Consider the following 12,819-nt stretch of genomic DNA (forward strand, 5'->3'; position numbering starts at 1 on the left):
AAAACAAAAGTGTATAAACGTACGATTTAAACAAAAATCACGTTAGTTTCAAACATTTTAATTATTTTTTATTTTTTTAGAAAAAATACAAAATTAAAGCATTACAGCGTACAATTTAAAACAAAACACGTTAATTTCGAACATTTTTGGTTGATTTTTAATGTTTTTACGAAAGAACACAAAACAAAAGCGTATAAAAGTACGATTTACACAAAAAAACACGTTAATTTCAAATGTTTTAATTGTTTTTTATGTTTATACGAAAGAAACACAAAATAAAAGCGTAAAAACGTACAATTTAAAACAAAGCACATTAATTTCAAATATTTTTATTTGATTTTTGATGTTTTTACGAAATAAACATAAAATAAAAGAGTGAAAACGTACAATTTAAACAAAACACTTTGATTTCGAACATTTTTAATTGATTTTCGATGTTCTTACGGAAAAAAAAACAAAAGCGTGAAAACGGATCAATTTAAAACAAAACACGTTAATTTCGAACAATTTTAATTGATTTTTGATGTTTTTACGAAAATAACCCAAAAAAATACGTGAAAATTTACAATTTAAAACAAAACACGTTATTTCGAACACTTTTAATTTATTTTTTTATGTTTTTTACAAAAGAACACAAAATAAAAGCGTATAAACGTTCAATTTAAACAAAAAAACCACATTAATTTCAAACGTTTTAATTGTTTTAGATGTTTTTACGATAAAAACACAAAATAAAAGCGTGAAAACGTACAATTTAAAACAAAACACATTAATTTAGCACATTTAAAAATTATTTTTGATATTTTTACGAAAGAACACAAAACAAAAGCGTATAAACGTACGATTTAAACAAAAAACACATTAATTTCAAAATTATTTTAATTGATTTTTGATGTTTTCACGAAAAAAAACACAAACTAAAAACGTGAAAACGTATAATTTAAAACAAAACAAGTTAATTTCGAACATTTTTAATCAATTTTTGATGGTTTTACGAAAGAACACAAAACAAACGCGTATAGACGTACGATTTAAACAAAAATCACGTTAATTTCAAACATTTTAATTGTTTATGATGTTTTTACAAAAAAATAAAAATTTAAAGCGTGAAAACGTACCATTTAAAACAAAGCATATTAATTTCAAACATTTTTAGTTGATTTTTAATGTTTTTATGAAAGAACACAAAATAAAAGCGTGTAAACGTACGACTTAATTAAAGAACACGTTAATTTCAAATATTCTAATTGTTTTTGAGTTTTTTTACGAAAAAAACACATAATAAAAGCGTGAAAATGTACAATTTAAACAAAACACTTTGATTTCGAACACTTTTAATTGATTTTTGATGTTTTTACAAAAAATAAAAAATAAAAGCGTGAAAATTGATCAATTTTAAACAAAACACGTTAATTTCGAACATTTTTAATTGATTTTTTATGTTTTTACAAAAGAACACAAAATAAAAGCGTATAAACGTACGATTTAAACAAAAAAACATGTTAATTTCAAACAATTTAATTGTTTTTGATGTTTTTACGATAAACACACAAAATAAAAGCATGAAAACGTACAATTTAAAACAAAACACGTTAATTTCGAACATTTTTAATTGATTTTTGATGTTTTTACGAAAGAACACAAAAAAAAGGCATATAAACGTACAATTTAAACAAAAAACACATTAATTTCGAAAATTTTAATTGATTTTTAATGCTTTTACCAAAAAAATACAAACTAAAAACGTGAAAACAAAACAAGTTAATTTCGAACATTTTTAATTAATTTTTGATGTTTTTACGAAAGAACACAAAACAAAAGCGTATAAACGTACGATTTAAACAAAAAACACGTTAGTTTCAAACATCTTTAATTTATTTTTGAAGTTTTGTAAAAAAAAAAATTAAAGCATGACAACGTACAATTTAAAACAAAACACATTAATTTCGAACATTTTTAATTAATTTTTGATGTTTTTACGAAAGAAAAAAAACAAAAGCGTATAAACGTACGATTTAAACAAAAATCACGTTAATTTCAAACATTTTAATTGTTTTTTATGTTTATACAAAAGAAACACAAAATAAAAGCGTGAAAACGTACAATTTAAAACAAAACACATTAATTTCAAATATTTTTATTTGATTTTTGATTTTTTACGAAAGAACACAAAACAAAAACATATAAACGTATGACTTAATTAAAAAACACATTAATTTCAAACATTCTAATTGTTTTTGATTTTTTTACGAAAAAAAACACAATATAAAAGAGTGAAAACGTACAATTTAAACAAAACACTTTGATTTCGAACATTTTTAATTGATTTTTGATGTTCTTACGGAAAAAAAAACAAAAGCGTGAAAATAGATAAATTTAAAACAAAACACGTTAATTTCGAACATTTTTAATTTATTTTTGATGTTTTTACGAAAATAACCCAAAAAAATACGTGAAAAGTTACAATTTAAAACAAAACACGTTATTTCGAACACTTTTAATTGATTTTTTATGTTTTTACAAAAGAACACAAAATAAAAGCATATAAACGTTCAATTTAAACAAAAAAAAAATATTATCATTTTCTAATTTTTATAAAATTTAAATAAAATATTTTTAAATAATAATTTTATTTTAAATTATTTATTTATAAATATATATATTATAATATATTTAATTTAAAATAACTACGAAATATTTATATAATATTTTATTAATTTTTTTTAATTTTAATTATAAATTAAAATTATTTATCTTATTAAATATTATCAATAACTATATGGCTTAATTTCATATTTATTTTAATTTATTTTAAATATATTTTTAAAATAATTTAATAAGATTAATAATTTTAATTTATATACAATAAAGTATTATTTTAAATAATAAGATTATATAAGCTAAGATTTAATATAGAATTTATAAAAATAAATAAATAATTTTAAAATAAATTAGATGAATAAATTAATTTACGTTTTTATTAATATATATTAATTATTTTTTAAAATAATTTACAGTGTTATTTTTATATTTTTTTTATTCACTTATTTTTTAAAATTAGAATTTAAAATTATATATAAATAAAAACTAATATATTCATATAATTTATTTTAAAATAAATTCTTTTCTAATTTAATTAATTTATTAATATTTAAAATTAAATTACAAAAATAAATTATATAAATATAATAGTTTTTAGTAATATATAATTTTAAATTTTAAATAAAATAAAAAATAATTAAATAAATGAATAAAATAAAAAAAAATAATAATTATATTATTTTTTTTGTAAATTATTTTAAAAATAAAAATAATTAATATATATATTAATACAAACTTATAACAAGATTTTAATATTTTTATTATTTAAAATAATTTTGTTTTATTTAATATATTGGTTTATACAAACTTATTTTTGTAAATTCATTAGATTTTAATATTTTTATTATTTAAAATAATTTTGTTTTATTAATTTATTTTTAAATATTAATAAATTATTTATATTAAAACTAATTTATTTTAAAATAAATTGTATGAAATATTAATTTTTATTAGTATATAATTTTAAATTTTATTTTCCTTTATTTTCCTTTTTTTTAATTTTTATTATTATAGTTTTATTAATTTTATTTTTGGTTGTTCGGGTAATACTACGTAAACAATATCTACTCAATACTCAAGAAAGAGTAAAGTGTCAGATAAATATATAAATAAAATTCTTTTTACTTATTTTTATATTCTTTATTTATTATTTAATTTATTCATTATAAAATTTAATTTATTATTTTTTATATAATTTTAAAATATTTTAAAATATATATTGTAAAATTTAATTAAAATAAAAAATTAAATAAGTATTATTTTATAAATAAATAAAATTCATTTTTATTTTTTATATACTCTTCTATTGTCTATTTTTTTATAATTTAAATTATTTATTATAAAATTTAAATTATAATTATTTTTATTATTAAAAATAATAATATTATAATAAAATTTTAAAATCTGTTATAATTTTTTTATATTTAATTAATGGTTTGTTATCTATGTTTTATATATTAAGTTTACTTTACTTATTTTTTAATTAAGTAAATAAATAAAAACAATTATTTTACTTTTTATATTCTTTATATACTATTTTTTATTGTTTATTTATTATTTAATTTATTTATTATAAAAGTTTATAAAAAATTAATTTATTATTTTTTTAATAATTAAAATATATAATAAAATTGTAAAATCTTGAATACATTTTTTAAATTTTTTTGCTATATAAAAAATTATAATTAATATTTTTTTTAAATAATAAATAAAAATAATGAACCGAATATATACCTATAATAAACTTATCATGTGTAAAAATGAGAGAGGAGTATATATATATATATATATATATATATATATATATATATATATATATATATATATATATATATATATATATATATATATATATATATATATATATATATATATATATATATATATATATATATATATATATATATATATATATATATATATATATATATATATATATTTAAATTTATTTTTTATTATTATTAAAACATTAAAATAATAATTATAATAAAAATAGAAAAAATAAAAAGAATGAATAAAAAATATTCAAAGTGATAGGTGGGATAAAAAAAATTAAACCGAAAATGTGTTTAATGTATTTTTTTTTTCAAGTAAGCTGAAAGTCTTGTTTATAATTGTTTATAATTTTTTTTTTTTTTTTTTTGAAAACGACTTAACGTCATTTAATTCAAAATTCCCAAAAACGGGAAAAAAAACCACGAGTTTAAGAGATTATTCTAGACAGGCTTAGAATGATTTTGAAGTCGTAACATTCTGAATAAAAACTAAAAACGTAAATGAATTATCTGTTTGCAATGCATTCAATTCTAGTGAGTTTAAAAAACGGTAAATTCCAGTTCCTGTAGATATTCCAGTTCTGCTCCGTGTTTGGAATTCCTCTTCACGTTCCCGCGAGGGCGCTGCAATCCGATAAATATCTTTTCATAACTCGGCAATGCTCCTGCGGGTTCTGTCATATACCCTTGCATTCCGTTTTTGCCAAATGTTGTTTATAATTGTTTATAACTGAATATTTTAATTAATTTATTGAGTAATATAATATTGTAGACATTTATATTTTATCCTCATTTGTTATTTTAAAATCATTCTAAATGACTAATTTGGAAGAATATTTCAAAATATTTAAATTCTCATAATTATTTTAAATAATCTCAAAAGTATATATAAATAAACCAGGCTAAATAAAATTTATATCTGTTAATTAATTTTGTTTATGTTAGTATAGACATTCATGCTTTACACATTATTTATAATTAAAATTTGAATTTATTTTAATAAAAATAAATTATCATTAATAAATCAAATAAATTAAAGGGATTTAATTAAAATAATTTCGAACGGTAAAAGCCAAGTACAATCAAACTCTTATATCCCAAAAATCAAATAGGCCCGAATCCCAAAGGCATCTTGAGGCTAGGCATGTTTGATGCTAATTTCTTCTGAAATAAAAATGCTCCAAATAAAAAAAATTGAAATTAGGTTGCGCACTGGTTTGTTTCGAACCTTAACCTTGTAGACACATTCCAAATGGGATTTAGGAACGGCTAGTGCACAAAAGAACAAGCATGTGTTGTATTTTCGAAAAATGACACATTGGGTTGTATGAAATTTTCGTTTATTACGTTTTTTGTTATTTGCCTGATTGATTCGACAATAAGCATGCTGCATTTTGTTGTGTATGTTTCGTTTAAATTTGAATAGTGTTGATCTGGAATCGAAAAACATAGGATTGACTGCTTAATTCTTTGGTTTGGGGTAGCTCGATAACGGACTAAAACCTTTAGTTGTGGCTTAACTTTAGGACGAGAAAGTTAACCAAAGATCAAGGTTATTGTTAGCTATTTATCTTTAAATGACAAATACATATAGAACGATTTTACAAATAAATGAAATAAAATGAATTAAATGTATACGAAAAATAAAATTAACGATTTGAGAAGTTGATTCGAAGTATGTGTGAGACACAATTACATTCAAACAACCGTTCTTCTGTAATTTATAATAAACGTTTGTCTAAAAAATAATTAGATGAATATAAGAAATATTTAAACACTATTTTTTATATCAAATTCATTAACTTAATAAATGTATTTTATAATAAACTTCAATAATTTATTTTATAAAGAAATTAAATATTTTTAACCAAATAAAAATGACTGAAAAAAAAGTAATTTTTAAAATATTTTCGTTTAATAATTTAAAACTGTTTAACAAAAATTGAAATATTATTTATTCAAATTAAATTTAGAGGAGTGATAGAGAGAGGGAATTTGGTGAGGGAATGACTTGACATCACCTTCATTGGTTGGAAAATGTAAAAGTGGGAGGAAAGAGAGAAAAGAGAGAAATTATTTGATTTTTTCAGCGAATAAGATTATGCCAAGTCATTCCCTCACCAAATTTTCTCACCAAATTCCCTCACCTAATCATTTCTCTTAAATTTATACCAACATTTAACTTATTTAGAAGATTTTTTTTATAATTTTCAAGAATATTATATATATATATAAACACTATTTTCAAAAAAAGTTTAAACTTACAGTTTTGTAAAAAAAAGAAATAACTTACGCTATTCAAATATTTAACTATATTTATACAAACTAGCAAAAACGAATAAACGCACAAATGAAAGTTAACACATATTTTAACTAATAAAACATGAAAAAAAAATTAAAAATCAAAAAAAAAATTAAATTTTCTGTTTTTTCGTCTTAATAAATCTTCGTTAAGGTAATAGGACAGAACACAAATTGGACAATATTTTTTACTACATTTTTTTAAGTTTGTAAATATCGTAATTGGACGCAACACAAGGAATCAGAAGTTTTAATTTCTCAAAATTTATGATTATAAATATCATTTAAAAGTCCTACCAATTTGAGACTATAAATATCAAACAAAACTCTTATTCATAGTGTCGATTCAATTAAAACTTATCCAAATTAAATTACAGAGATCAATAAATACGATTGAAATCATCATCCGATAAGGATTGCTGTTCAAAATTTCTCATTTTATATTCTTGCAGATAATTTCATTTTAAATGGAATAGATAAAAAAAGTAATAGAAAATAATAAGTATAATATCAAAAGGCTAAGAGTTTGGTAACATTCTCAATAAACATCTTATTATTTCAATTTTAAATCACCAAAATATAGAATAGTGAGTCACCAAAATATAGAATAGTGACAAGAAAAATAAATAAGTTTATTACCAAATGTAAAGACAAATACATATATAAATACCAAAATAATGTAGATATTGAACAACCAGCTATATAACATTAAAGTTAAAATATGTCAAAAAATAATAATAATAAAGTTAATAATAATAATAAAAATAAAATATCCGTTTGTTTATGAATTTACTTGTACCACCTAACAATTTGTCTAAAATTTTGTAAAATGAAACTCATTTTTTTGCTGGTGTCGAAATGATGAAATAGAACAGATGTTATTTCCATTAGTGAACATATTCAATGTAAGTATATTTTTTTACAATTTAAACCTCATATAACTTTGTTTGTTTTATTTGATGTTAATTATTTGGATAAATTATTAATATATATGAATTGAAGGTTGTAATAATATTTATTATCCGTTAATTTTATTTCTAATAAATAGTTATAAATTAGAATGAAACAGAATGATTTATTTTATGAATGGGAGGTTATAATAATATTTATTATCTGTTAGTGAACATATTCAATGTAAGTATATTTTTTTACAATTTAAATCTCCTAAATAATTTTCATAATTAATATTAATATTTAATGCAAATCTCAATAATTATAGATGACATTTTTAAGATGAGAAGGGTTTATTTTATTTGAATTTATTGATAAATAATCAAATTATTTAGATGAAATATTTAATAAAAAATATTAATATATATATATATATATATGGTAGGTTATATTTATTGAGTTTATTTTTACTGACATTTTTCTATTAAAATAGGAGTATCAAAAACTAAAATATACCATAAAAATAGAAGTTGTACAATAAAATTAAATTCATAAAACATATTATTATTTAATTAAAATTAAGAGTATTAAACAAAATACTTGATCTTTAATTATTCCAAGTTAGTGTATACATATGAAGATACAAATCTAGAGCTAAACACAATTATCTTAAAATTAAAGTATTTTAAGTAAACAAACATTCAGAAGTATAATGACTTGCATCTAAAAGTATAATGACCTACAATAGCTGAAAGTACCTGAAATAAACCAAACAAAATCAGAAATTAATGTAATAGAAAAATTAAAAAATCTTTTTACAAACGAATTTTAGGATAAAATGATCTAAATTTTACTGACTTACCAATGCTCACACCTCCAAGCATGATAGCATGATTATCACCAAAAACAACTTTGCATAACCATGATAACACCATTATCGCCAAAACCTAATAAAAAAATCAAAGTCGTTTAATCTTTAATCCAATGAACCCATCATCTCCATCAAAACATCAATTGAAATATTAAAAATCAACATATTAAAGTGATGACTAAAAGTACTTGAAAACAACCAAACAAATCGGGAATTATTATATATATATATATAGTCTCTGAATAACTTTGCTCTCATCTGTCTCTGAATAACAAAGTAAGACTTAAGGAGAGACGAAACATAATAGAGAAGAAAAGTTATATTTCAAGAACTAATAAAAATATATGATAAGAAGTTTAGACTTGAGCTCAAGAGTTTATACCACAATACACAAATATGGATCTTCTTTGAAATAACTGAAAGTCTCGTTCTCCCTATATATATATAGTCTCCAGATAACTTTGCTCTCATCTGTCTCTGAATAACAAAGTAAGACTTAAGGAGAGACAAAACATAATAGAGAAGAAAAGTTATATTTAAAAAACTAATAAAAATATATGATAAAAAGTTTAGACTTGAGTTCAAGAGTTCATACCACATTACACAAATATAGATCTTCTTTGAAATAACTGAAAGCCTCATTCTACCTATGAAAATGACAACATTAAGTCAACAAAAACTCAAGAAAAAAATATCCATTGCATCAATAACAAATAAAGACCTTTCAGAATATGTATAATTAACAAATCTCTATAACAAATAAAGACCAGGGGAGACGATTTTTGATTTCCTGATGAGAATGAAAGAAGAGAGAAATATATATATATATATATATATATATATATATATATATATATATATATATATATATATATATATATATATATATATATATATATATATATATATATATATATATATATATATATATATATATATATATATATATATATATATATAAGAAAGAGAAAATACCTATGATAATGATGCGGATCATTTTAGACGAGAATTCATTAGGTTTATTATAAAAATAATTAATAATTTTTTTAATATATATATATAAGAGTAACCGACATAGAAAGTTTATTTTTAAAATAATTAATAAAAAAATATTAATATATATATATATATATAAAAGTAACCGACATAAAAAATTGAATCGATGAAAAAAATATATTTTTTATTTATTAGTGTGAATATATATATGGTAAGGGTTAGAAAAACAATTAATTAATAAAGATAAATGAAGAGAGAAATATATATATCTAAGAAAGAGAAAATACTATGATGATGATGTGAATCATTTTGGAGAGAGCGTTATGTACACCTTCAACATTTTAAATTAAGCGTCATTAGATATATAAAGATTTAATAAACAAGAAAAGTATAATCATCTTAATAAATAATAATTCATTCATTAACCAAACATTTAATTGAATATTTGAAATAATTGATTGTAACCCACTATTAGATATGATTAAATTATAAAATTAAAAAGTAACATTTTTTACTCCTTCATATTATATCAAAATGAGTAAAAACTTCACTTTACACAAAATAACCCAAATTTTTTCTGTTTGTTTCCTTTCCTTTCTCTTTGCCAAAACAACTCAAAAAAATAATAATAAATTAGTATATATACTTGGCGTGGATGTGGATGAAGACTAGTTTTAACTTTATTACATAGAATAAATAATTTATACTTTTATCCGGATATATAAACTCATGACCTAATCATTATTATATACACCACCCCTTTCTCTTCTTCAATCTTTAAAAAACAAATACAAAACCTAATATGTGGAGATAATTTTAAAATATAGAGAAAAATTTCCTTAGTCTCTAAAAATTTAATCTTGATTCAATTTATTTTAGTCAAATATATATTTATTGATATCTTCTCCGGCTTATACATATTGAGGAGTTCCTGAATGAATTTAGGATCATGCACGGCGGCAACAAGTATAACATGACTGTCATCATCAAGTGGGCGAACAGAGACTCTACAACAACATGGTGACGGGTGAAGGCATGGCTGCTTCCAATTATGAGAAGTATAAACATTCTGAAAAAAATGATATTGGGGTTGGGAATTTTGATAGTAATCATAAGCGTCGTGGCTGTATTATCCGTTTTCTACATTATTGTATCCTTGCATATTACCAAAACACCAACTTTAGGCTCGGGGAAAACCATCTTTATAGGAGTAAGAATTATTGAGGGCGGCATACTGACTATGAAGCTGAAGGGAGAGGTAAAAACAACATGAAAAGCTGGGCTTCTTAAATAATGTTATTAGATTGTTCTTTTTCCTTTCTTTTACCTTCTTATCAATTCATTGGACACAAATGTGTCTCCAAGTGAACTCACCAATTCTTATTATTAATATGTTATTTTTGTACTAGGACCAATCAATATATATAATAATGTAATTGGATTTCTGTTTGGTCTTGGCGGTTATAAAAGAAAATTATTGTCTTAATTTGTTTTCATTCTGCCCTCTTTTCTTTCTCCTCTCGGCGACGGCCTACTTAATTTGTATGTGGGGGAACTATTTCAATATTGTTCAGTCTCATGAGACTTTTGAACAGTTTCCAAAGTAACCTTAAAGTAACCTTGTTTGGTGTTCACTTTAACATAGTTTTTTCATTCATTCCCAAACTAAAACTAACCTAGTATTCTATTCAAACTCAGTTTTATTTATTTATTTTACATTTAAAAATTATTATATATAAAGTTTATATTTTGATATATATTTTAAATTATTATTTATATAAACTAAATTATTTATATTTTGATATATATTTTAAATTATTATTTTTATAAATTAGATTATTTATATTTTAATATATAATTTAAATATAATTATTTTTTATAAATTTAATTATTTGTATTTTAATATATATATATATATATATTTACATTTAAATTATTATTTATATAGTGTAATAAATATTAAATAATTCAAATAAATAATTGATAAATACTAATAAATTTAAAATATTTTAACCATAACAATATAATAATTAAATATTGCGTTTTTAAATTTATCAATTATTTATTAAATATAATAAAAAGATTATCATATTTTTAGGGTTAAAATATTAATTAAAAATGTTATTATATTTAATAAATAATTGATAAATTTAAAAACGTTTTTATGAATATATAATTATTATATTATCATAGTTAAAATATTTTAAATTTAATAGTATTCATCAATTATTTATTAAAGTGTTAAAAAGAATATTTTTAATTAATTCACTATAAATATTTTTATCAATTTTGATTTAAGTCCTGAAAGTTTGTAATTTTTAATTTAAGTCCATGACATAATTCATAAATAAGCCCCTATAAATTCTATATCAATTTGTATTCAAGTTCTGAAAGTTTGTATTCTTTAATTTAAGTCCTCAAATAAAATTGTGAGAAGAATCTTTCACCATTTATTTTTTTTAATTATTTTCTAATAGGTCATGGTTCATTATTAAAGTTAAAGACGAACCATCTTTGTGTTTTTGTCAGTCAAGAAAGTGGCCATAAAAAATATGTAAAATTTAGGAAATCATTAACATTATGTTAATTAGAGGTCCCATTTTGTGACATTTTTTTATATGAAACTTTGTATCCAAAATTTACTTGATTAATCTCCATTCCAGTTTCAAATTTTGGTTTTGCATGTCAAATTTGCATTGAAAGTAATAATACATTTTTTTAATGTTACAGATTTTTTTGTTAGACTAGAGTATTTTACTTTGATTGTTGTTTATTATTAAATATATTTGTGTCATCAATTAATACATATTCTTTTAGATTAATTAAATTTTAATTTAAAACAATTTTAAACAAATAAAATTTTGTAAATTTAATTTAAAATAATAAAAATAGATCAATTAGAATGCTTTCTAGGAGATGGCGAATAAGTTTAAGACATATATATGGTGTTGCAAATTTGGAATATCTTTATCAAAGTCGTATAATTGATTGATTGCTTTATTTTTTTAATATAAAAAGAATATATTTAGCTTAGCCCCTTAGGTCACACAAATGCCATAAGACAATTTATATTAGTATTATTGTAGGTTTTTAAATTTAATATTAAATTAACAATAATTGATATTTTACATATAAATTTATATATATACATTATTTTATATAACTTTTTCAATAATCTTAAGCTAAACATAATGTATTTATAACTATTTTAATCTATATCAATTGTTTTATTTTATTATAGATTTTAGTTTTCTTTTAGTTATTTTAATTTTCGTATATTAATAATGAAGTTACCATCTTTTTTTGTAATAATATTGTTTCAAAGCAAAAAAATGATGATATATTATAGATTGTGCAACAATTATGATAAATTGCAGTTACTTA

This window comes from Impatiens glandulifera, chromosome 6, assembly GCF_907164915.1.
Source record: "Impatiens glandulifera chromosome 6, dImpGla2.1, whole genome shotgun sequence".
Classification (NCBI taxonomy): Eukaryota; Viridiplantae; Streptophyta; class Magnoliopsida; order Ericales; family Balsaminaceae; genus Impatiens; species Impatiens glandulifera.